This window comes from Bos mutus, chromosome 7 (assembly GCF_027580195.1).
Source record: "Bos mutus isolate GX-2022 chromosome 7, NWIPB_WYAK_1.1, whole genome shotgun sequence".
In the NCBI taxonomy this organism is placed as follows: domain Eukaryota; kingdom Metazoa; phylum Chordata; class Mammalia; order Artiodactyla; family Bovidae; genus Bos; species Bos mutus.
This window is the reverse complement of record NC_091623.1, coordinates 63,015,017-63,042,520: the sequence shown is the minus strand read 5'-3', so window position 1 is coordinate 63,042,520 and position 27,504 is coordinate 63,015,017. Positions and strand designations below refer to the sequence as shown.

General features: G+C 39.5%; 1 protein-coding gene across 9 annotated transcripts in view; it reads left to right on the top strand.

Moving 5' to 3' along the window:
* The first annotated feature begins 242 nt into the window (after positions 1–242).
* The window catches only part of CDC42SE2 (CDC42 small effector 2), a 116,486-nt gene continuing 89,224 nt past the window's right edge, over positions 243–27,504 (top strand). For 3 of the 9 annotated variants that reach the window (XM_070374034.1, XM_070374031.1, XM_070374028.1), the window contains exons 1-2: positions 269–395; positions 565–665. The gene's annotated coding sequence lies outside the window, so the exon portion shown is untranslated. Of the gene's footprint in view, positions 396–564; positions 666–24,129; positions 24,212–27,504 lie in introns of all 9 variants that reach the window. The other 6 variants (XM_070374033.1, XM_070374029.1, XM_070374032.1 and 3 more) reach the window with 4 other exon arrangements.

The window sequence follows — 27,504 nt, the reverse complement described above, 5'->3', positions numbered from 1 at the left end:
CCACCCAGCCCCGGTCGCCATCTTCCGGCGCGTTCTTTCCCGCGCGGGCTCCAGCCCGGACTCTCTGCCCTCTGCTTGTCCGGGAAGGGGCTTCTAACCCGCGGAGACCACTGGCCGGGCGCATCGCGGAGGTGCGGGCCAGAGCCCATCCCCGCAGGCGGGGCAGGGGGCGGGGCCAGCCCGGCGGCAGCTGCGCGGCGGCGCGGCCCTCCCGCGGCTCTCGGAGCGCGCACCGCCTCTCGCCCCGCCTGCGCGCGAGCCTGGGCGTGGAGGGAGGGGCCAGGAAGCGGCGAGCGCGCCGGGGAGCGCAGCTGCGGGCGTGGGGGGACAGCAGCCGCGGAGCCGGCGCCGAGAGCGGCTGCTGCCGGAGCGAGCGGCGGAGACAAAAGGCTACGGTGAGTGCATCTCCGGCCCGGGGCGCGCCCCGGGCCTCCCACCTCGCCCTCGCGGCCCCTGGGGCGGAGGCCCGACGCCCTGAACCCCTACCTCCTAGGGCTCCGGGGCGAGTGCGGCCCGGCCCTGCCCGCCGTGCGCTGCGGGCTGAGCCTGCGGCTCCATTTTCAGGTCTGGGCGACGTCCTCCTGCGGACCGTGGCTTTGGTTTTTCTTCCATTCCTTCTGGGAGAGGGTTCCAGACTCTGTTCCGGATTCAAGACTGGCGGACGGGTGAGAGCCCACTGCCCCCCTGTTGTAAAATGGAAATGAAGGCTCCCCCTCCCCCAAACTTTGCCTGTCTGGAAGTCGGGAGGGTGGTGCAAGGGGCGGGTGGAGAGGGCCCGGGTCCTCCAGGTGAGAGTTTCGGCGGGGCGGGGCCCGCGGCTCGGAGTCGGACTCTAGCCCGGGGCGTCCGGCGCGAGCGCCCGCGGGTCTCGCCGCGGTTCGCTTTGGGCCGCGGAGAAAAAGCCCTGACCACCTCCGAAGAGCAGCTCATCCTACTCTTACAGGTTGTTTTACCCAGCGCTTGCCGCCTTACTAGTGATTTTTTGGTAGCGGGTGTGGTAGTTAGTGGCTCGCTGATGCCGCATGAATAGGTGAAAAGAGCCTCGATACGCTGACTTAAGGTGTACAGGAAACATTGAGAGTCCTCTTTAGCTGCTGCTCTTATTTTAAGTGACACGCTTTTGAAGGGGACTTTGGTGCTAATGTTCAGTTTACAAAATTAACATTTTGTTAAAGGGCCTGACGTATAGTAGATGCTCAGTAAAACGCATGAAAGTGAATTTTGAAATGTCAGACAAAGCTAATCTCATAGCTAGTAAAAATTTAGGCACAGACCCTCTTGATTCAGAAGAAGGAAAAAATTGGCAAACACGTTATTTTGGTTTATAAGCTTGTATTTTTATTTCATCCAAGATAGTGTTGAAAAATCAGTTATTTTCAATATTAGGAGCATAGAGAATACGTTTGAAATGTGAATTTTTTTTTTAATTTTGAGGAAAGTTGGTAGACATGTTGATATTTCTTAAAAATCAACATTATTGATCTAATTTTCTTTTGAAAGAATAGGGAAGGTGAAGAAAAGCTGCTTGTTTTCTATTGATATTTGATTCTTTTGAGACCCAGCTTTACATTTTATTATGAATAGAGAAGTTTATATGCTTTTGAGGGACTCTGGCATGGTTTTGAGTTGCTTTTTTGAGCAAGAGAGAACTCTTAAGGGACGAAAGAAAGCTAATGTTGCAGTAATATAATTAAACCTTACCACTTACTCTACAGATATTCATTAAGCACCTATTTTATGCTGGCACCTGTGTTGGGTGCTGATTCTTCGGAGCAGACAAAACCCACAATTATCTTTTTCTTAAGCTTAAGCTGAGTGTGTTCTTTCTTCATTATTGATGTTGCAAGGACAGTCTGTCTTACACACTTGGTGCCTATTTAAAATTGGAAAAGATGGCAGGTGAACAGCAGGAAGTGTAGAGTCATAGCAGTCTATTTAGAGGTTAATAAGTAACTTTACAGGGCTAAGACTATTACTGGGTTACATTTTCCTATTGTCAGTTTAATAAAATCCATATTTTTTTAATGAAGGGAAGAAGACTTTTAACAAACTAGTGTTTCTGTTCTCTATCCCATATGAGATGTTGTTGATACAGTGTATTTATTGAATAGTAATGTACTTCTGGTTCTGTTTTCTGTAAATAATCTTTGCAGTACTGCGCATGTTCTGCTTTTAAAAATCTTCCAGGAGAACTAGTGGATTCCTTTTCTATAAGAAGTATTTTTAAATAAAGCACTTTTTCAGAAATTTTATTTTGACGTTTTAGTCACTATTTGCAAATAAATGTAGTATTGCATTGATAGTAGTGACAAGTGAAGGACTCTGAGTAATGATTTGTGGTTCCATATTTGAACTTTCCATCTGGTATTAAAACTGGTAAAACTGCTTGCTAAAAAGAGAATGATTTGTAGTATTGCATTTATTAATTCTAGAAACGAGAATGATTGATCGTACTGCATTAATTCTTAACATAAAGGTTGTGTTGTCTGCTTTTCTCTTATTTACATATAATAAGAAGGTACTTATTTTTATTCGGATTCTTCAGAAGTCCAAATTAATGTGCTGCAAAGTCAATCTTGATAATTACAGTATAAAGTATATTAATTTTTTACAGATAACTTTTGAATTTAGGTGGACACTTTTGACGTGTTAACACCTTATATGTTGTTGAAGATTTTGTGTGCATTTCAATAGAATTTTCAGATTTTTAGACTTTACTAATAGTTTTTTATGGTTCCTACAAATAATAAGGAAAGTGATCTCTTAAACTTTAGTGCTAGAGGGTTGTGTTAGTTTTTCTTTAAATATGTAGTTCTTATAGAACTACATATGATGAGTTGGTAATGCACATGTGTACTCCTTCTAGTCTGTTGAGAAACCTAGTGACAAATGATAACAGTGATGATAAGAATAATGTAAGCATTATATGTTGAACAAAAAGTGCTTATTTTATTTGGGGCAAGAATTTTATCAAGGTTCTTGACAGTCCGCAGCGTTGAGACATGTTTAAATAATTTTACCAGTAAATTAGAACTCGTAATGACTGGATTTTTTTTATTGTTGTACCTTACAAAAATACTGTGTTTTCAAGGCATTATTTCCTACCTTGGAGTAATTTATAATGTTTTGAGGCTAAATAAATCTGAGCATCATTCCGCTTAATAATTGTTGGAACACTTAAAGTGTGTTGATGCTTTTTTCGTCAAGATATGTTTGACTTGTAGGCAGTTGTCTTTTTTGTTGTTGTAATATCCTTTAGTATAATTTAGAAGGTGTGTTCTTTATCAGATGTAATTAGTAAAGTTATTAAGAAACACACTGGTAAGACATACTGCAACTGTGCCCATATTGTCTGAATAGATTGTGAGAGAGACTATCAATTAACATTCGAAAAGTGCTTTAACCTCATCTCTCACATTTATTCAGTAGGATCGGTTGCTAGTGTGTTTTTAGGTCCCAGTTGTCTCTATTGTGAAAGAAGATAATCATGAAAGATTTCTCATCTGCTTTAGGATGAGTCTCAAATACTTTGTTAAGGCTCCATAAGACTTTTCTCTCAGTTGCAATATTGATTTTCATCTATTTCAGTGTTAATCTCAGTTCTTATGAAAATAATATTTTAACATTTATTGAATATTAATTGTTAGTAAAGTTTCAGGTGTGTTTCAGAGGGGGACGTTACGGGTTCCGTGTGCATTCTTGAGAGGAACTGAGTGAAACATGGTGCTTATCTTCAGTGGTTTGGTGAGGGCTTTTATTCTGATTTTATTCATACTACCTGGAAAAACTTGGAATTTAGCTTGTTAATTATTAACTTTATACATTCTGCTCCCTCAGTTCAAAGCTTAAGTTCAGTTGCACTTTCTATAATACTGACAAGTAACGAACAGGGCAAGATTTAGCTGAAACTGCTCTGGGACCTCATCCAAAGGGAGTTTTTGAACTGAAAGCCCAGAATTTGGTGATGAGTTATCTTTATCACGACACCATTAAAATACCTGCAAATCTATTTTGGTCAAAATGGATTGTAATAGAACAGACTCCCTCTTTTTCCTAGAAAGCGTTAGATAATGCCGTGTTCAATTTAGGTGTATTTGAGGGTGACTGAATTTTGAGCACTGTTTCCATTTGGAAGCTTACCCAGAAATTCGTGCTAAGATTTCTTCCCTTTTTTTTTTTTTTTGAGTCTATTATAATTTCTTAAATAAGTATTGATTATTTTATTTTTTAATGAGCATTTCTTTTTTAAAAGTTATTTCCTTATTTATGTGCATTAGGTCTTAGTTCTGGCATGCAGGATCTCTAGTTGCAGCATTCAAACTCTTAGTTGCAGCATGTGGGATCTAGTTCCCTGACTAGGGATCAAATTCGGGCCCCCTGCATTGGGAGAGTGTGTCGTCTCAGCCACTGGATCACCGGAGAGGTCCCAACAAATAAGTATTGGTTTTAAATGTGTGTAAATTAAGCTTGTAATTCACAAAGTTAGAAAAATAACAAAACAATTTCAAGAAAAGGAGAAGACTAAGATTTTTTATTAAATCTTTAGAATTAAATGTATGTAAGCATCTTGTACTAAACCAAAATCATTTTTGTTTCATTTACTTTAATCTGTGTTAACTTTTTGCTCAGTAAAGCAAAAATGAATTTTTTGGATATATTTAGCACCTAATAGCGGAGAAGGCAATGGCAAACCACTCCAGTACTCTAGCCTAGAAAATCCCATGGACGGAGGAGCCTGGTAGGCTGCAGTCCATGGGGTTGCTAAGAGTCGGACACGACTTAGCGGCTTCACTTTCACTTTTCACTTTCATTCATTGGGGAAGGAAATGGCAACCCACTCTAGTGTTCTTGCCTGGAGAATCCCAGGGATGGGGGAGCCTGGTGGGCTGCCGTCTCTGGGGTCGGGTAGAGTCGGACACGACTGAAGCGACGTAGCAGCAGCAGCACCTAATAGTGGGAGCCCTTGGATATTTGTAGGGATGCAATGGATGGGACTTGATAAGAGTTTAAGCAGAAAACAACTTACTTTCTCTCACTGTATCTTCAAGGCCTCCCTAGAGATTGTCTTTCCCTGAATCTCCAGCCCTTAGGAAAACCAGGTAGCTTGTCTAGTTCTAGGTGGTAAAAAGTCTTCTGCTTATTTGTCAGTAATAGTCTTATTTTAGGGGCTTCCTTAGTGGCCCAGACAGTAGAAAAGCTGCCTGCAATGCAGGAGACCTAGGTTTGATCCTTGGATCAGGAAGGCCCCTTGAAAAGGGAAAGTCTACTCACTCCAATATTCTTGCCTGGAGAATTCCATGGACAGGGGAGCCTGATGGGCTACAGTCCATGGGTTTGCAAAAAGTTGGACATAACTGAGTGATGAACATGTACACAGTCTTATTTTTGTCATTAGAAGGCGTGTGTTCAGAATAACAATGTATTCAAACTCTTCCATGCCATAGAACTTTTCTTCGTAGCTCTGAACTGCTTCAGAGCAAGAGGTCTACTTTGGAGGGAGAGTCCTGAGAATCAGCTTCTCTTTTTCGCTTTGCCAGCTCCTCTTTAGTATGCTGTTGAAATCACCTGTCCCGGGTCCACCTCGGTGGGGAAAGGGGCCTGGGGGGACAGGTGTGGTTTTCATGTGGCCTCTGTGCCTTCTGAGTTGGACAGTTTGTTCAAAGCTGGCTCTAGAGGAGTGCTGGAAATGGTTTTCTTGGGGATTCCATGTGTGGGAACCTCCAGCTACTATTCCTGCGGTATTCTTCAGCTCTAGTCCCTTAGGCTTCTAGTTACCCTCGTCTGCAGGCTCACTTTGCCTGGGGAGAGGTTTTGCTTTAGTCTTTAAAGTAGTTCTGTTACATTTTAACCAGACCCGCCTGTACTTTATTATTTCACAGGACACACTTCCAAGCATTCTGTCCCAGCTTCAGCTTGCTATCTCTCTAGTTCCTTCTGTTGATGACCCCCCACTTGAACTGTACTTCTGTGTCTGGGACCTACGATTCATTGCTGCTGCTCCCTTTTTAAGTGCCCTGAGCCCCCTTCTTCTACATGCGTGCTTGATTATTTACCGTACTTTGAATCCATAGTCCACTTTAAAATTTTTCGCTTTTGTATATCCTCAGTTCTCTTTTGGACTTCCCAGGTGTCAAAGAATTCACCTGCCAATGCAGGAAATGCAGGAGGCGTGGGTTCAATCCCTGGAAAGATTCCCTGGAGGAGGGCTGGCAACCCACTCCAGAATTCTTGCCTGGAGAATCCCATGGACAAAGGAACCTGGTGGACTACAGTTCATGAGGTTGCAAAGAGTCTGGCATGACTGAGCACTCAGATCCAGTTCTTGTTCAGGGCCTCTCACTTCATGTGCTTACCTGGTAATTGCCAACCTCCCTCCTCCCCACCCACCCATCCAATTCTCCTTCCAGTCCAGCTGATACCTGGCAGCTGGGCTTGAATCAAGGAAGACATTCCTATGCTGACTTGTTCTCCATTTGTGTTGGCCAAGGAGGGTCCTTTGTGCTGTTCACAGTCCTTAATCGTAGTATCAATGGATCCCTGGTGGAATTACTCCACCGGCTGCCCAAATGACTATTTTATACATCCCCTCAAACCTCTGGTGCCTCTTTTCTCTTCTTTTTCAGCTGATGATCTTGTTTCCTGTGTATTAAAAATGAAAGCAATCAGGCGAAAACTTTGCATGTCTCCTCGCTTCTATACCCAGACTGTATGCACTTCCTATTTGCTATGATCATCACGTCCTCTCTTGCTCTTGGTTGTGTCCACTTCCTGTCAGGGCCATTGCATTGCCTCAGGATTCATCCCGTTCTGCCAGCCAGTGAGCTGTCTCATTAGTGTTTCCCATATGTATTGCATTATTCCTATCAGCATGAAGATATGCTAAAATATCTCTCATCTTTAAAAACAAACGTACTCCAATAGCACATTTTTCTTCAGCTGCTGTTCTTCAAAAGAGTTGTTATTTGTGGCCACCAGCACTCCCTCTCTGTCTTGGATCCAGCACAAAATTTCTTTTTTTTTTTCTCATCTTCCCTGCTACCTAAACAGTTCTTGTTGAGATTGCTTACTGGTGACCTCCTTGGTAACAAATTCCCTAGTCAGTTCTCAATCTTACTCACTGGATGTAGCAGCTAAAGCGTTTGAAAGTGGTCAGTGAGTTTCTCGTCTTTGAAATCTTTCCTCCCTTTGTTTCTGGGACACTACTGCTTATTTTCACTTTCTTTTGCTGGTTCCTTTTTGTTGCCCCAACTTCTGAAAAATAAGGCAGTTTTCTAGACCTCTATGTTTAGACCTCTTCTGTATTTATACATGGTCTTCTGTGATCTCATCTCAGCCTCTAGCTGGAATTATCATGTATTTCAAGCTAAGAATGTTATCTCTCACCTGGATCTCTTTCCTAACCTTCAGCTGGCTAGGCAGCATTTTCAGTTAGATATCCCAGATTTAACCTGTCAGAACTGAACTCCTCATTCTCCTTCCTCCCTCTCCCACTCCAGTGGTTGTTCCTATTCCAGTTTGCCTCATTTTATTAAATGTCAACTGAATCCAAGCCAGGCTTCAACAGTACATGAACCAGGAACTTCCAGATGTTCAAGCTGGATTTAGAAAAGGCAAAGGAACCAGAGATCAAAGTGCCAGCATCCGTTGGATCATCAAAAAAGCAAGAGAGTTCCAGACAAACATCTATTTCTGCTTTATTGACTATACCAAAGCCTTTGATTGTGTGGATGACAACAAACTGTGGAACATTCTGAAAGAAATGGAAATACCAGACCACCTGACCTGCCTCTTGAGAAATCTGTATGCAGGTCAGGAAGCAACAGTTAGAACTGAACATGGAACAACACACTGGTTCCCAGCTGGGAAAGGAGTATGTCAAGGCTGTATATTGTCACCCTGCTTATTTAACTTCTATGCAGAGAACATCATGAGAAATGCTGGACTGGATGAAGCACAAGCTGGAATCAAGATTGCCGGGAGAAATATCAATAACCTCAGATATGCAGATGACACCACCCTTATGGCAGAAAGTAAAGAGGAACTAAAAAACCTGTTGATGAAAAAAAAAAAAAAAACTGTTGATGAAAGTGAGAGGAGAGTGAAAAAGTTGGCTTAAAGATCAACATTCAGAAAACAAATACCATGGCATCTGGTCCCATCACTTCATGGCAAACAAATGGGGAAACAGTGGCAGGCTTTATTTGTTTGGGCTGCAAAATCACTGCAGATGGTGACTGCAGCCATAAAATTAAAAGACACTTGCTCCTTGGAAGAAAAGTTATGACCAACCTAGACAGCATATCAAAAAGCAGAGACATTACTTTGCCAGCAAAGGTCTATCTAGTCAAAGCAATGGTTTTTCCAGTAGTCATGTATGGATGTGAGCTGCTGAGCTGCCAAGTCACTTCAGTCGTGTCTGACTCTGCGACCCCATAGACGGCAGCCCACCAGGCTCTCCCATCTCTGGGATTCTCCAGGCAAGAACACTGGAGTGGGTTGCCATTTCCTTTTCCAGTGCATGAAAGTGAAAAGTGAAAGTGAAGTCGCTCAGTCGTGTCCAACACTCAGCGACCCCATGGACTGCAGCCCACCAGGCTCCTCCATCCATGGGATTTTCCAGGCAAGAGTACTGGAGTGGGGTGCCTTGGATGTGAGAGTTGGACTATAAAAAAGCTGAGCACCTAAGAATTGATGCTTCTGAACTGTGGTGTTGGAGAGGACTCCTGAGAGTCCCTTGGACTGCAAGGAGATCCAACCAGTCCATCCTAAAGGAGATCAGTCCTGGGTGTTCATTGGAGGGACTGATGTTGAAGCTGAAACTCCAATACTTTGGCCACCTGATGTGGAGAACTGACTCATTTGAAAAGACCCTGATGCTAGGAAACATTGAGGTCAGGAAGAGAAGGGGACGACAGAGGATGAGATGGTTGGATGGCATCACCAACTCGATGGACATGAGTTTGAGTGAACTTTGGGAGTTGGTGTTGGACAGGGAGGCCTGGTGTGCTGCAGTCCATGGGGTCACAAAGAGTCGGACAGGACTGAACTGAACTGAATCTTTGTTTCTCTGACTGTAACTTTGTAGACATTCTTGATTCCTTTTTGTTACACATTCACACTAATTCACAATAGTGTATCATGAGAATGTGTCCTTTATTTACCTTAAAATCTACCATAAGAATAAATGCGGGAACTTCCTAGTGATCCAGTGGTTAAGAATCCTTCCATTGCAGGGGATGTGGGTTTGATTTCCTGCCCCGGGGGAGTAAGATTCCGTATGCCATGGGGCCGGTGTGCCACAACGAAATTTTGTGTGTTTTGCCAGTTCAGCAAAAATACAAAAAAACTTTTTAAAAATTAAAAAAAGAATAAACATGACCACAGCTTTCTGTCTTCATCTGCACTCCCCACCCCCGCCCCCCTCCCCCACGTAGCCATCATCTCTCGCCTGTGTTATTAGTCATCTCCTGTCTGGTCTCCCTGCTACTTTTGCTCTTCTCTGGTCTCATGAACGTAGCAACCTGGGCAGTCCATTTGAAATGAAAGTCTAATTATTTTACTCCTGTATTCAAAACACTTTGGAGATTTTCCATATCATTTAGAGTAAATGCCAGAATACAACAGTGCCTGCCAGGTCTTCCATCATCTGTGTGGCTGACCTCTCTGATGACATGTCCTACTAGTTTTTCCTTGGCTTGTCCCACCCTAGAAACGTAGGTTTCCTGGTACCTGATGGGCGTCACATTTGCTAAGTGAATGGCTGCTTGTTACTCATGTCTTTGATAACAGCTTATATGTATGTTTCTCTAAAGTAAAAGTATTTCAATTAAAAGTATTTCACCTAAAACCATATAGTCCCATAAGAATTAAGTAAACACAAATTTAGATACAAGAGAAAATGATAAGTTTGAAATGAATTTTTTGTATAGAAGGTGAGAATACCCAGGAAAATGGTAAACAGCAGAGGAGGTGAGAAAGGAATGGAAAGAGGTTAAGGTAAATGGAATGAAGAAAAGGAAAGCCAAATTTCAAAGTAGGGAGCCACTCTAAGAAGAAAACTATTGTTGGCTTGCCGCATGTTTCTTTTAGGCTTCCCTGGTGGCTTGCAGTGCAGGAGACACAGGTTCGATCCCTGGGTTGGGACGATCCCCTGGAGGAGGAAATGGCAACCCACTCCAGTCTTCTTGTCAGGAAAATCCCGTGGACAGAGGAGCCTGGTGGTGTGCAGTCCTTGGGGTCGAAGAGAGCTGGATGCGACTGAGCACATATTTCTTTAGGCTTTGTTTCTTGAATTCTGAGTCTTGTTGATTTACATGGATGTAGACACTGGGACTGCACTTACCTTTGCTTTATCAGGAATATGGGCTCAAATGAGACTTGAAAGCAAAACTAATTGTTTTTCTGTTGCCAAACTCCTTTTATTAAAGGAAAGCAGTTGCCATTACCAAAAGAGTAGTTTTCCTGGCAGTATTCTTAGCTTTTTTTTTTTTCCTGTAGACTGCTCAAGCAGAAATCTCAAGATTTGCGGGAGGGATGTTCAGGGTACAAAAATTTGCTACTGAGTCTTCTCTTTTCGGTACTGGACTGCCTGTTTACTCACCCTCACAAGAGAGGGGGAGTATCTCTCAGCACAGTTACTGTATTCTGTGGTAAAGCAGCAGCTAGGTATGTTAGTGTGCATGCCTGTTGAGTCATACTATATGTATATTTGTGTTCTTAATGAAAGATACTGAATATATTTAAATTTCAACTTAACCTGCTATTTAGGTAGGAAATGAGAGTTCAAGAGTATATGCAAACTATTTCATTCTGATGAGACAAGATTTAAAAAAATTTTTTTTTCCTGAGTTACAGGTCTCATTTCCTATTGATTTAAAGAAATCCTTTTAAATAAATTATTGAGATAGGTGGCTTAGATACTCCTGAATGAGTAATTTTTTATGTGCAAGCATATATTCCTTATAAACCAATCTTAACTATTTAACTGTTTTTGTATAATATGTAGTAATTTCTGTCCTGATTGTCTTGTCTGACAGATTGTTCTGTGGCTAATAATACGGACTTAATTTTCATGATCATAGAGGTGTGGACATGTATGAATCTTTACAGATTTGTAGTATGCAAGTATAATTTAACTTGTTTATGCTTGTTACATACTTTAACTACTAAACAATAACATCTATAAATCAGGCTTGGTATTTTGTTTTTCTTTCACATTAAATAGGAAATTAAAATACAATTTATATGAACACATATGACTATTAGAATTTTTTAAAAACCTTCTTACCTTCTGTGTAACGTCATTTCAGATGACATGCTAGCAAATGTTTTCCTACAGTATTGAATTTGTCATTCTGTACTTTTAGTTCATATGTTAGTATTTCACATCTGAATTCATATGTTAGTATTTCACATATGAAATAACCATCTTGGATTAATAAAATAATTATTTCTGAACTGATGGATAGTCTTAACCACTACTACATTTATTTCAGCTATATTCATAGGTTAGGCCCATCATACTTACATTGCTTTAACTTCGTAACGTTCTACATAGATTGTGAAGTAACCAGCATGATTATATTGAGAAGGGTAATAAGATTAATAGGCTTTGACCTAAGTCTCATAAGGGATTGTTAAAATGATTCACTGAAGTATGCATTCATTCATTCTTTTAACATTCATCAAACTACTGTGTGAAAGTGCTTCCAGTCTACTCAGAGTAGAATACAAGCTGTACTCATCCGGGAAATAAAACCCCGCTGTGTATGTGCTGCAGCCCTGCCGCCCTCTCAGGAGCATTTCATCTTTGCTCACTACGTGCCTGCCACGCTAACGCTTGTTTTCTTAAACATGTCCTGCTTGTTCTTTCCTTATTAAGGCTTTTACATGGGTTGTTTCCTCTGCCTAAAATAGTCTTCCCCCTATGGTTGGCGTCTTATCTTTAAGATCTCACTCAAATATCAACTCATTTCCTCACTGCTCAGTTTAAAATAGCCCGTGCCCCCCATCACTGTTTTACTTTCTTCATAGCATAAGTGGGAAACTGGATAATTCAGGCAGCAGCTTGTTTTAGAGAAGGAGAAGATTTTAGGAACCATGCTGCTGATCCTTTGATCAGAGCATTAGGTGGAACCAGGGGTGTGTTGGAGCTGGTGAGCTGATGGTGTGACTGTGTGCGTCTCTCCAGCTTCGTGTTCGGTGATGGTGTATTGACAGGCTACAGTGGAAAATGGGCAAAAGCTATAAACCAGGGCCTTTTCCCCCAGAGAGATGGTTGTTAAATATCAATCACTAGACCTCTTAGTGGGACCATATGAAATTGCTGTTTTTATAGATTAAAAAAATACTTGAATATTGGCAATTTCTTATGGTTTATCTTAGTGGAGTTACTTACTATGGTTGAAAGATACTTTCTTCATATGAGTTAATAAAATTACCTTTGTGCTTTACCTTGTGTGTCTTTTCAAAACTGCATTCCCTTCACTTCTGACAATTACTTCTAGATTGATTTAATATGTAAAAATTGGCTGTTTATATATTAATTGCTTAGCTGTTTACCTCGTTTTTAACTAGTTCTTTGCAAAAGCAGGCACAGGAGGTCTTGCATTTCTAAGGGTGTTGTTGGGTCTGCTACTGAGTCTTAATTGAAAGGCATGCTTTTCCTGGTGAAGAAACCAGAGTTGGTTCAATTTGAGTTATAAATTGTTAGATAATTTTTTAAATTTGCTTTTCAGAATGATTTACACAAATATACGCACATTCAGTTTTTTCTGGCTTTTTCTTTTTCCCTTTATCATCCTGTAGGTATTTACTATCTCTAATTTATTTATTTTCTGCTCTTCTGTGATTTCTTTTATGAATCAGTGTCTAAATCAATGAAGTTATTTTGTCTTGTCTCTCAAGTGTTAGTAGTTTTCCCCTGTGGTCTTCCTTATCTATGGTCACCTGGGCATTCCAAGCCATTTTCCACCTTTACCCCCCAGTTGTAAAAACAGACATGAAGCTACATCTTTCTTATAGGCGCCATTTTCCTGTTTGAAGGAATTTATTGTTTAAAAACTGAACCTTGTTGACTGAGGAGATTTCAGTAACATTTCTTGAGTAACAGTTGCATTATCTTAACTCTGAATATGTGGGTTTGAATTGGTGGTATGGAATAAAATGTGGCTCACAGGTTTCTTTAATTCACATTGTTCTGTCTTATGCACAAGCTTAAAAAAAATAACGTGTTTAATGCAGATAATCAGAATACACATAAAATCTAAAAAATAAAAGCACATCCATAATCCTTAAGATAACTGCTAAGATAACTGTTACTTAGTTAACATAACTACCTAAGATATCTACTAGTCATGTTTTGATGAATGTCCTTCCAGACAAATCAACAAATTGCTTTTTTCTACAAAAGCAAGATCTTAGTACATATACTATTCTATAATGTCGTACATTACCAAATAGTGTGATCTTTATAAAAGCATTACTTTTTATTATTTGTTGGAAAGGATCTTACAGAGTGGAAATTTTGTTGATACAGGGTAAAACTAAAGTTGTGATTGAAAACAATGGTGCTTATGGAGGAGAGTAGAATGTAGTAAGTTACCTCAAGACAAGAATTATTTCAGCATTAATTGTTTTCTTAAGAGCCCTCTTACCATTGCACAATAGCCTGATTGTATTATACCAGCTAAGGAAAACAGTACATGAGTCTATGTACAGAAGAATTATTTTAATAATAGCCCTAGTATAAAATGGGGGGCTGTACCTAAGTTCCTATTTTTTGGTTTGCCCCAAATCATATTGATACTTTAATACTAAGATATTTTAAAAGAAAAATGTGTTTTATTGAAGGACTTCATCTAATTTTATCAGATAATCCTACCCTTTTTAAGTGAATGAGTTCTTGGAAAATGAAAATGTTGGTATATGGATTCTTGTTTTACTGTTCAGGTTATTTTTTTGTTTCATGAATGTGAAAATCTTTGTGGGATTGTTACTGGTGTGTTGTATCCTTTGGATATCAGTCCTGATCTTGTCAGGTAGATGGTTTGGTCTTAAAGTAGCAGTTTTTAAAGCTAATGAAGAAAAAATAAAAAAATAAATAAAGCTAATGAAGGGTCCTGTGAGAGTTGTGTAATTCAAATGACTTTTCTGTTACCACAGTGGTATCCGTTACATAGGGTAGAGTAGGTGATTTCTTGGTTTGGTTTTGTTCTTCTCGACCTTGTCCTGTTCCGTGTTGTGTTACTGCTTGCTCACCAGGCCCTGAAGTCTTTCTCTCTTTGGTAGCTAACGTAGCCATTTCTGCTACTCCACATGGTGCTACTTCCTGGATAGTACATATATTGCTGAAAACATTTCTCATGTGGTAAAGGAGAATAAAAAGCAATGTAGTTGATGTGGCTTTTTCTGCTGAAAAAATTACGCATTCGTTGGCTAAAGTGAGGACTGGCAGTCAGTCCCTAAAAAACGGTTTTTCACTGAGTGATCACGTGTTTGTAAATGGATATGCAAGAACCTTTGCTTGTTGGTAGGTATTGTGAATCTTGATAAATTCAAGAAAAGTGTTTAGAATTATTCCATCTCGCTGTTTTAAAAATTGGTATTTTAAAAAAGTTCCATTTTACAGTGAATTTTTAAGCCTCCCATTTTTATATTTATTTTGTGACTAATGACTTTGTTTTTGTAAAAATGGTACATATACACTGAGGAAGCTTAGAAATAATTAGTCACGTTGTAACTGGCAGTACTCGTATTCAAAGTCTTGTCTGACTTATAGCTTGGGAAAAGCTGTAAAGTGGCACAAAGAATGTGGACTTTAGAATCAGGCACACCTCAGTTTGATTCATAACTCTGCCATATATTTTCGTTATGGCAGGATCTTACCCTTGGTGATTTTTGTGTTCTTTTTAGATTAAGTTAGGGTAGTAGGTTTATTAGGATTAAATGAAGTACACAGTACTTCTACTTTGGCCTGTAGAAGGTGTTAATAGTTTTTTTCTTTTTTACTGCTCGGTATTATTTGAAAGTATCTCTGCAAGTCACTTTGGACAATTACCTTAAAAGTGATCTGTGTTCAGGAAAGTGGGAATATATGTCATCCAAGTGGACTCCATTGTAGTGCCACATCAGTCTGCCTATCTGAGGGGAAAGTGGTTATTGCAACTTTTTTAAAGAGTACTTTGACCTCATGGAAAACTTTAAAGTTAAAGGCTGAAGTAGAACTCAGGATGAGTTAATTATTGCTGGCCAGAATGGTAAGAAAGTAACTGATTTCTCTGTTTAGTGAGAAATAAAAATGTTTATGTGTAACAATTGCATACATAAAGATGTCTATATTAAAGGCCAACAACTAACCAGCTGACCCTTTGCAAAAGAAAAATATGACTGAAATAGGGAAGAAGTGTTCAACTTTAATAATAATCAATAGCCAGTCTCTTTTTTTCATATTTAAGATTTAAGAAATGGTGCTTTTTCACCCCAGTACAGTGACGTAGATACTAAATGCCTTGCTAGAGAGAACATATAAACCTGTAGAACCCTTTTGAATACAGTTTGGCAAATATCATATTTGCTAGTCGTATTTCTGCCTCTAAGAGTAAACCCTCAGGAAGTAACCTTCCTTTAACGCCCTCCCTTTTTTTTTTTTTTTTTGAGGGAGGATGTTAATGTCTTTTTTTGTAACAACTTTATTCAGATATTGTGATTTGTAGTAAATATTTATTTGGTCTTGGTCCCTGTTGCTGGCACTGAGCTCCCAAAACTATTGGGATTTCGGAGAGTGAGGAGAGCGGGTAAGGTATCTTTTGTTATGTTAATGAATGACTTTGAAAGGCTTGTGCGGTTGGGGACTGGTTGCCAGGGAAACCGAGGGAGTGATTAGTGGAGGGTTGGAACTTTCAGTCCTACACCCCTCTGACCTGGAGAGGAAGGGGGTTGGAGGTTGAATCACCAGTGCCATGATTCAGTCAGTCAATTTCCATGTGATGAAACTTCCGTAAAAATCTGAAAAGATGGGATTCGAAGAACTTCTAGGCTGGTGAACACGTGGAGGTGCTGAGTGCGTGGAGTCCTCAGAACATGGAAGCGCTGTGCCCCTTGCCCCGTGACTTGCCCAGTGTATCACAGGACTGTTCTTGAATTATACCTTTTTTTTTTTTTTTAATAAGCTGGTGGTCTAGTAAGTGAAATATTTCTCAGAATTCTGTGAGTGGATCTAGCAAATTAATCAAACCTTTGAGGAGTTTCATGGGAAGCTCAGAAACACAGTGACAACCAGGGTTTATAATGTGACTTCTGAAGGGCAGGGGAGCGGTCTCAAAGGGCTGAGCCCTTAACTTACAGGATGTGATGCTATCTGTAGGTAGATACTGTCAGAATTGAGGTGAATTGTATGACCCCCAGTTGGTGTTGGAGAATTGCTTGACATTGGTGTTTTCTTCACATCGCAGTTGGTGTCAGAATTGTCGTTTATAAATCATAATTCACCTTTTAAAAGTATATATGTAAGTTCTGTGCATGCATCACCACTATCTAATTTTGGAATATTTTGTCACTTCTAAAAAAGAAGCTAGCAGTCATTCCCCATTCCTCCCTTCCTCCCAGCCTGTGACAACCACTAGTCTGTTTTCTTTCTGGATTTACCTCGCGTGGACATTTTCTGTAAGTGAGTTCATACAGTTTGTGGCCTGTTGTGCGCGGCTTTCTTCACGTAGCGTAATGTCTCAAGGTTCATCTCTGTTGTACCATTTATCAGCACTTCATTCTCTGACCTGGCTGAATGTTATTTGTGTGAATCTATACCACATTTTGTTAATCCGTTCATCAGTTAATGGGTATTTGGTTTGTTTCCACATTTGGGCTATTATGAATAATGGTGCTCTGAATATTTACTTCGAACTTTGTATGGATGTATGTTTTAATTTATCTTAGATACATACTTAGGAGTAGAAATGCTGGGTTATGTTGTAACTTGACGTTTAACATTCTGAGGTCCTACTGAACTTTTCCAAAGTGATTGTACCATTTGCATTTTTTATAACTGGCTTGCTTCATTTAGTGTTTGTTTTTCAGGGTTCAGCCATGTTTTAGTGTGTGTAAGTACTCACCCCTTTTTGTAGTGAATATTATTCCTTTGCATGGATCAACCATGTTTCTTTTATCCTGAAAAAAGCTTTCTATCCAAAAATGTTCAATGATGCATTATTTATATTGAAGAAAATTGAAAATTACTTAAAAGTTTTAGTAAAGAGAAGTGGTTAAATTAGGTACACCTTATGTACTATCTGTTTTGGAGAGTTTCAAGGGAAAGTCGTCGTCAGAGTGCTGTGGTAGGTACAAGGCTGTACATGTACGACTATTCCGTGTCTATAGCTTTGGGGGATAGTGATAACCAAATTTTAAAACATTTCTATATTTTCACAATATACAATAAAAAGTATATTTCTATACTTTTCACAGCATCTATTTCTTTATCAGAGTAAAAGAAACATTAGAAAAAAATGACCATAGGTATAGCTGTGTATATTACTGATACAAATTTGTTCAGCCAAGAAAAGCAAGATCACTCACTGTTAGGAATGTTACTGTTTTGTGTTCATCCAGTAATTATCATATTATAGCATTTCAGACTACTGTTAAAAAAGAACTTTTGATTCTTCATAATTACCTCAGATTTTTAATTCATAACTGTAGCGTGGAATAACTCTAATTCCTGGGAATTTTATTTCTGAAATGGGGAGGAGGAGGATAAATATAGGCTATGCACTTATTTGTTTATTGGCCACGCTACTCAGCATACAGGAATCTTAGTTTCCCAACCAGGGATTGAGTCCGCGCCCCCTGCCTTGGAAGCCTGGAGTCTTAACTGCTGGACTGCCAGGGAAGTCCAGGCAGTGCATTTTTAAAAAACTTACTGGAGTGTAGGTGATTTACAGTGTTGTGTTAGTTTCTGCTGTACCAGAGTGAATCAGTTTTTTTATGTGTACACACACACACACACACACACACACACACACACACACACATATCCACTCTCTTTTAAAGATTTTTTTCCCCCACCTGTGTCATTAGGGAATATTGAGGAGAGTTCCTTGTGCTATGCAGTAGGTCCTTATTAGTTATCCATTTCATATATAGCAGTGTGTATATGTCAGTGCCAGTCTCCCACTTTATCCCTCCCACTGCTCTTTCCCTCTTGGTAACCAAATAACAAATACAAAAAACAAACACCTGTGACTGTTCCTATTGATATTTTGTAAATAAGTTCATTTGTACCAGTTTTTAGCTTCCACACCCATGGTATTTGTCTTCCTCCGTCTGACTGACTTGTGTCAGTTTGACAGTCTCCAGGTCCATTCATGTTGTTGCAAATGGCATTATTTTGTTCTATTTTATGGCTGAGCAATATTCCACTGTATATATGTACTTCATCTTTATTTGTTTCTCTGTGAAAGAATTTAGCTTGCGTCCATATCCTGGCTGTTGTAAATAGTGCCCCAGGGAACATCGGGGTGCATATATCATTTTGAAGTTACATTTTCTCTGGATATATGCCCGAGAGTGGGATTACATACAGTTCTATCTTATCTACATTCTCATCACACCTTCTCTGGCATATTTTATTTGTAGATTTTTTGCTGGCCATTCTGATTGGTAAGAAATTATACTTTCATGTGCTTTTGGTTTGCATTTCTCTCACAATTAGTGATGTTGAACGTCTTTTGTATGCTTTTTGGCCATCTGTATGTCTTTGGAAAAGTATCTCTTTAGATCTTCCACCCATTTTTTGATTGCACTGGTTTTTGTTTTTGTTTTTAATATTGAGCCGTGTGAGCTGTTTATATATTTTGGAGATTAATCCCTTGTCAATTCCTCCATTTTTACCCATCCTCTGGGTTGTCTTTTCATTTTATTTATGGTTTCCTTTGCTGTGCAAAGGCTTTTAAGTTCAGTTAGGTCCCCCCCCCCCTTTTTTTAAATTTTCGTGTCTCTTGGAGGTGGATCAGAAGAGATCTTGCTGCAATTTATGTCAAACAGTGTTCTGCCTTTGTCTCCGTCTAAGAGTTTTGTAGTATCCAACCTTAATTTCAGGTTTTGGTCCATTTTGAGTTTATTTTTGTGTATGGTGTTAGAGAGTATTCTACTTTTATTCTTTTACGTGTGGTTGTCCAGTTTTCCTAGCACTGCCTATAGAAGAGATTGTCTTTTCTGCATTATATATTCTTACTTCCTTTAACCATAGGTGCATACGTTTTTCTCTGAACTTTCTATCCTTTTCCATTGATTTGTATTTCTGTTTTGGTGGCAGTACCACACTGTCTTGATTCCCGTAGCTTAATAGTGTAGTCTGAAGTCAGGGAACCTGACTCTCCAGCTGTTTTTCCCTCAAGATTGCTTTGGCTATTCATGGCCTTTTGTGTTTCCATACAAATTGTTAATTTTTTTATTCTAATTCTGTGAAAAATTAAGCAGTGCATATTTTGATTTTGAAATACCATATGTATCAGAGTTCGTTGCAAAAAACAAACACTGCTTTCCGAAAATCGTGACCTCGTGGGTTCTGCTTACTCATTTTCATGGAAAATGTTGCTATAAAACTGGTTAGTCCTCATTGTCAAATCAGCCAATGTGGATATGTTTTCTTGTCAGAAATATCTACTTTTTCAGTTCTAATAAAGATGGCAGTTTCTGCATTGAACAACCACTGGATAATTACTTTCACTTGTGAATTCTAACACTGATTGATTAGGTAAGGAGTCTTGCCATTAATTGATTGATCAGGTAAGGAGTTTTTTGCCATGAGTTTCTTTCAGTATTTCTTGCTGTGCTTATATGAGACTCTTCCTTATCCTCCCAGTTATCCCTTTGGTGCCCTGGCAATTTCTTGGAAGCAAAGTTCCTTACTAAGCTTTATGACAAGTAAAAAGTATGACTGACTTCTATAACGTGGGAGGGCTACTGTGACAGGGAAGGTGGAAAAAGAATGAATGATGCACATCAGTTTTAGTAAAGGGTACAGGAGGGAGGTGGAGATCTGGAGATTGATTTCCTTAAATCTGTGCAGACCTGTGTACCTCCTGGAAAGCGTCACACCTGGCACTAGGTTGCAGGCCCTTGAGTTAGCGGAACAATATTATCTTCTGCTTTAATTGGTGGTGTGTGTTTAATTATCTCATTTACTTTTAAATTTTGCCTTGAAAGCTTGGACAAATTTATAATTGACCTTTATGATGAGATAGAGTAGTTTTTACAGTGGTTCATGGAGCAGTGAACATAGTAATCAGAACCTCATGGAAGAGACTGCTAAAACATAAAAATTAGGAGAAGAAAAAAGGAAACTGGATCTCTACCTCACACTGGACAGCAGGATGAATTTTTGATTTTCCGGAGATGAGTATAAAAAAAGAAAACCTTAAACATATTAGAAGGGAATGTTTAGCATGAAAACTTTTGGGTGTTGGGAAAGCCTTCATAAGCAATCCAATACACTCCTTTTTCTCATCAAAAAAGTCTCAAGTTATTGTTATATGGCCATAACTGTTTTTTAAAATATGTGAATTATTTTTCAGAAATCCAATTTTCAGAATACATATAAGATCAAGATTGTCATTTACATCTAAGTTACCTTGCAGTTTCATATATCATGTTTCCGCTTCTGCTCTTAAGCATAAAGAACTTTTCAAAGTGCTGCTGTTGTAATAAACATGACCCAATACCCATTAACCTTCCTAATGATTGCTTTGCTAGATTTAGGGTTTATTTGGCTCTTGGTTGCAGACATGGTTGGTTGTATTTGTGCAGAAATGTGTGGAATTAAGGTTGTTAGGAAACCAGTCAGCTGCATTCTCTTGAAATAAACTATTGGTTGCCAGTCTTCTTTCAAATGGAGATTTTCGTAGTAAATAATAATAATATATATACTTATAAAGTTGTATATTGAACAGTTGAACCTTTAGAGAGATTTTTATAGTACAAGCAGCAGGCTTGTCAGATTTTAATCTGAAAATGGGTAAGAATCTATTTTCCATTTGTTGTTATTTTTCTTTAAAGTCTCCCGCCCCCCCGCCCCCGCAACTTTCAGTTCTCAATGAACAATTTGTACTTTTAGTCCCTCGTGTCCTTCTCTGCAAGACAGTGATGCGATTTATCACATCTTCATTCCTTATTAAGTCAATTGGGGCAAATTAAATATGTTCTGACTTTCTCAAGATAAGTTGAGATTTCAGCCCCCTCTGCATTTACCAGAAATAATACCATGCTGAGTCACTCTCTGAAAAAGCACAGCTGGTAGAAGAAATTGCATGTTAATGATATTGTCAGTGTAGGAGGGCCACTGCTATAGCGAAGCAGACTCAGTTAAGCACCTGCTATTTGGGTTAATATTCTGAAGGAGCAGAAAACATTATGCTTGGTCAAGTAGGCTCAGTTAAGTTCACAGGGTACATCAAATCTGAATCAAACTAAAATGTAACAATTTCATTTGACACAATGGAAAATTAATACAAGATAAAGAGGACAAGTTACTGATCAGTTTGGGAACTGTGACTTACTTTGCCTTGAAGGGAAGATGTACTTTTTAGTTATGTAGTGTTTTCTTTTTTTTTTGGTATATGTGCTCCCAAAGTGAGCACTGTGTTATCTTACGTGGGCTTAAATAAAAACATTCAGTTATTCAATAAACACTTAACTGCTGTAGCTGTGTGCGAGTCACTCAGGTATTAGGTGTTCAGCTGCAAACTAAAAATATGTATCTTCATAAGGCCCTACATTCTGGTTAGTGATGAAAATGAGTTATATTTAATACATACATTATATATAATGCATGTGTAATGCCAAACAAAAATTAAAGCACTATGAGGAAAAAGGAAAGCATGGGAGCAAGATAAGGAGAGCCAGGCTAGGGAATAGGGAATGCCATTTTAAATAGGGTAGCAAAGAAAGGACTCAGTGGAAAGATAATAAAGAGATAGCCATTACAGGATCATTTGTGATTACTATTGGAAATAGTGGCGGCAATCTAGATATCCGTCTCTATGACACTGGTTAAATGTGTTATGCATCTATATAGTGGAATACTCAGCAAATAATTTAAGTCCTACATATACAGAATGATCGGCACATTCATGAAGCAATAAAACCAAGGTGCAGAATAATACACAGAATATGTTACCCTGATGTCTGTCAGGTTCATGATATATTTTTCTAAATGAATGGAATCTCAGAGGAAAGATACATAACCAATTAATGGTCATCTTTGGAATGAAGGGTGTTTTGTGGACAGGAGAATAAGGGGTGAAACACGTTATGTCCCATTTTACTAGGTATTTGTACCGTCTAGTCAAAATCAGTGATTAAGATGTAAGTACGTGGAAAACTGTCCAAATAGAAGACGATGGAAACACACACACTTGTAAACCCTAGTGGCCCGGACAGCCCTCTCCTAGATGGTGAGTAAATGGGGTAGTGAATAGGAACGTGTGCTCACTTCTGTGATGAGCTGGAGACCGTGCTGACGGTGACTGTTGGAAAGGAAGGCCAAGTCCTGTTTTAGTTGGGTAATGAGTTACAGTGATTATGACTGTAACATTGAGATTTCTCTTGACTTTTTTCACTCTTCTAATCAAATGGAAGGTGTGTTTATTTCCTGGAGTTTCCACAGTGAAGTACCACAGAAACTTGATCTCTCGCCATTGTGGAGGCTGGAGGTCAAAAATGAAGGTGTCAGCTGCGCCCTGTTTCTCTTGAAACCTGTCGGAGAACCCTTCCTTGCCTTGCCCTAACCTCTGGTGGGTTGCTGGCAATCTTTGGTGTTCCCCAGGCTTGCAGTTGCATAATTCAGCCTCTGATGTCAGCGTGTGGTTTTTCTGTTAGTATGTCTTGTTTTCTTCACAAGGCCAGCTTCTCATAATGACACTGATCATACTGGATTTAGGGGCCCACCCTACTCCAGTATTACATCACTAACAACCCTGTTTCCAAATAAGGTCACATTCAGAGGTCCTGGGGTTAGGACTTCAGCATATTTGAGGTGGGGGGGGAGCGAGCTTAGACAGAGAATGGGACAAAATCCAACCCATAGCAGTCTTTCCCAGGGTAGGTTGCCTCCACGTACAGCCTTTCTTATATGCAGAAGTGTTTTGGAAAGTTGTACAGAGAGATAATGTTTTACAGTTTATTTTACTCTTACTGTAAAGTTGTTCTCATGGAGAGAAATAAAAAAATCTCATCATGCTTAGAGTGCAACATATTTATTGAAGCTGATGTTTTAATGAAAATAAATTTTTTCTCCTATCTGGTAAAAGAGTATGGAGATTATAAGTAGTAATGAGTTAAACATGACAGTGAGTTACTAATTTAGACGTTTTATGTGCTTTTTTTTTTTTAAGTCATACCATGAGGATAAATACCTTATATTCTTTTTTTGTGTTTTTATTCTCACTCATGCAAAAATAGCTTCCTTTTCAGAAAGGACAAACACCCTCCCCCGTTCTTAGTAGTTTTTCTTGTGCCCATAGCCATTACACTTGTGTGAAACATTAGGAAACCTTTTAAAATTCTCCCTTGCCTTTTTGCTCTTTCCCATGTATAAATCAGAAACCAAATATTTGTTAGCCTCCAAAATCTTTTTAAAAGTTAGTATGTCCCAAATAAGCCTTTTTAGATGCTGTTTTACCCTTGGAGAAATGTGTTGTATATAAACAAATTGACAAATTGGCATTGAGGGGTGTCTCTCTTTTTCACAGAGTCGAAAGAGAAAGGAGACTCTCCTTTCTTTCATTGTAATTGAAAATGTCTCATTTTTTTCCTTTAAAAAGTTCATTAATGTAGAAAAACAATATAGTTATTTTTATGATTAATAATTCCTCTGATTTTTTTTTTATGAAACAGGCAGTTAAATCTCACATCTTAGAAAGTTATTCTTATTTGGGCGGGCTAAGTAATGTACTTTAAATTCAGTTGCTACCTAGTCATGTTTTAAATATTTTATGAATTTAGGTGTCTTAAAATCTTGAGGATTCGTTTGGTCTTTAGATATCGTCTAGTCTGACATTCTTTCAAATGTAGGAATATTTTTAGTGTCCCTGATCTATAAAACTTCTAGTGACTGTGAATTCACTACTTTTCTAGACAACCCAGTATCTTTTGGAGGCCTCTCTGAAACTTGTACGTTAATGGCTCTTGATCCATCTTCTTTGACAATCAACCCACAGTAAGTCTTTTTTTCTCTCTTCACATGCTGTATACTAAGACCCACGATTATTTGAAGGCTGTCATATCTTTCCCTGTGCTTTTTGCTAGGCTAACTCTCTTATGTGGCATAGTTTTCAGACTCTTTGCCATCCTGCTTTCTCTTCTCTGGATGCATTCTAGTTTAGTAATGTCTCTGAAGATGTGGCACCCAAAACAGGATGGCATATTCCCGAACTTCTATATCTGAAATTCTGGGCCTAAGTAACACCTCCCTCCCTGGTTTGTAGGTACAGCCAGAATTGATAAATTCTGCAGAGTAAGTGTCCACATGATACATGGGAAGAGTGCCCATCATAGGTTTAGAGGGTTGGAGAAGCCTTCCTAAAGGAAGTGATGGCCATGTCAATTTCTGAAGAGTATGTCCTGCAAAGGTAGTAAGTAAGTATGATGCTCCAGAAGCAAGAGAGAGAGTGAGCCTAGTGTTTTTGAGAAGCAAAAAGAAATTGAGAATGGTTGAATGCACAGTTATGAAGTGAAGAGGCAGTAAATGAGGTTGAAGACAAAAATGGGGACCAAATCATAAAGGCCCTTGGAAATCATATTAAGGAACTGAACTGTTCTTAAGGATAATGGTGAATCATTAAAGGGTGTATTAAGGTAGGAAAAAAACACAATCAGACATTGATTTTAGAAGGATCGTTCTAGCTGAAATGGGAATGAATTGGAGGGACTGAGACAGGCAACCAGGAGATCAGTTTGCAATTATTATGAACTTTTTAGACATAGTGGTGATGCCCAGACCTTGACTAGTGGCTTTGGGGTTGAGAAGAAACAGGTTAGAAAAATAGTTGAGAGAATTTGGTTACTTGGCTATGGAGGGAGAGAATGAAGGGCAGGAGGCAAGGATAATAAATACCCTTGTTTTTGGTGTGGGGAACTGGGTAGATGGGGGAGCTGAATGGGAATGCAGTAGAGGACTGGCGGGGAGGAAGTAGAGTTCAGTGAAGCTAGAGGCAGAGGTGAAGTGCTGTACGCAGCTGGGTATGTGAGCTGCAGGGCTCTGGGCTGGAGATAGGACTTGCATCAGTATCTAAATAGTAGTTGAACTCAGGAGTGACTGAAATGACCAGGGGAGCGTTTGTAGCATGAAAGAAGGAGGGCACTTGCCAGAGCCCTCAAGAACTGTTGTCTAGTATTTGAGCTGCAGCCTTTGGTGTCTTTGGATTATTTGGGAACCCGCAAAGGAGGAAATCCAGACTTGTGACATGCTTATTTCGTAGAAACCCACCTAAATGTTTTGATTTGTGGAAAGAAAATGGTCCTCAAATGATCTTCCCTACTCACCTGTCACAGTAACTGAAATTCATGTTATTAAACATTCTCTTGGAAAAGGCAATGGCACCCCACTCCAGTACTCTTGCCTGAAAAATCCCATGGATGGAGGAGCCTGGTGGGCTGCAGTCCAAGGGGTCTAGAAGAGTCAGACACGACTGAGCGACTTCACTTTCACTTTTCACTTGCCTGCATTGGAGAAGGAAATGGCAACCCACTCCAGTGTTCTTGCCTGGAGAATCCCAGGGACGGGGGAGCCTGGTGGGCTGCCATCTATGGGGTCGCACAGAGTCGGACACGACTGAAGTGACTTAGCAGCAGTAGCAGCAGCAGCAAACATTCTTTACTTTGGATTAAGGTATCATCTCTCTAGGAGTTAAAATGCATATATCCCTAAAGAGTGCTAAAGTTTTAATACTTTGGTGGTGTTTTTAGGTTCCTAGGTTTTTTTTTTTTTTTTTAATTAAAAAAAATTTTTTTTGGCCATACAGCTTGGCATGTGGGTTCTTATCTTCCCTGACCAGGGATTGAACCCCGACCCCTGCAGTGGAAGCACAGAGTATTAACCACTGGATTGCCAGGGAAATCCCAGGTCCCTAAGTTTGAATCTGGAATTCAGATCAGAAGAACAGATAGGAATTTCAAAAAGATTGGTTTTGGAAAGTGTGACCTTGCTGAGGTGTATGAGAGGGAGCGGGACTTGAAGCACTGAGGTCACCAGTCACTTGGATAAGGAGATGAGAGCCTGAGTAAGTGAGTGTGTGTGTGTATGTGTATGTGTGTGGAAAGCGGATGGTGCTTTGAATAGCAAAGGGCTAATATAAAGAATGATGCTAAAGCTGAAACTCCAGTACTTTAGCCACCTCATGCAAAGAATTGACTCATTGGAAAAGACTCTGATGCTGGGAGGGATTGGGGGCAGGAGAAGGGGATGACAGAGGATGAGATGGCTGGATAGCATCACCGACTCGATGGACATGAGTTTGGGTAAACTCCGGGAGTTGGTGATGGACAGGGAGGCCTGGCGTGCTGCAATTCATGGGGTCGCAAAGAGTTGGACACGACTGAGCGACTGAACTGAATATAAAGAGATGAGAGCCAGAGATTGTGTGTGTGAGTGTGTGAGTGTGTGTGTGTGTGTGTTTGGAAAGTGGATGGTGCTTTGAATACCAAAGAGCTAATGCCCCTAAAAAGGGAATAAGGGCATATTAAGAGGATGAAGATCTAGATAGAGGGAAAATGTTGAAAGTATTTTAGTTACATGTTAGGGTGATCATATAATGTATCATCTAAACTGGTACGTACTGAGGTAGTTTATCATCTTAAACTGGGACATACTGTGATAGAAAGGGGAGTGGCTTTTAATAATTACTTTGTGAAAACCTGTGCAAACTGGGACGATCTAAGCAAATAAGGACTGGATGATTAGTAATGCTCTAGTTGTAATGTGCCTATACAGTATATACATATTATATATATGGGCCTGTATACAATAATAGCATAATGAGATAGTATCAGTTTGGAGCTACCGTGTGCCAAGTGTATAAACACTTGATACGTGTTATTTCATTCTTACAAGAATTCTCTGAAGTGGCCTTGTCCTCATTTATAGTTGATGGAACTTTCTTATGAAACTAAAATATTTTGCTGCAGTTCTCTATGGCAGTCAAAAATTGAAAATAATGAAATGGCTTAATACTAACCATAAACAAAAACAGGTAAACTCTTATTAAACACTGTGTCATACTGCAGTTGCTGCGAATCTGTACATGTATTTTAAAATGTCCTGTGACTTGCTAGGAAAATTACTCTTGTAATGTTGTATCATGTGTTAAACCCCATTCCCCTCTGATGTCCACATTCCTGAGGGCTTACTTTGTGCCAGACCGTGTTTCAAGCACTTTACATGTATTAACCTAATTGAGACTGCAAAATTGCCTTATGAATTATAGCCTGTTTTACAGTTTAGCAAAGTGAGGC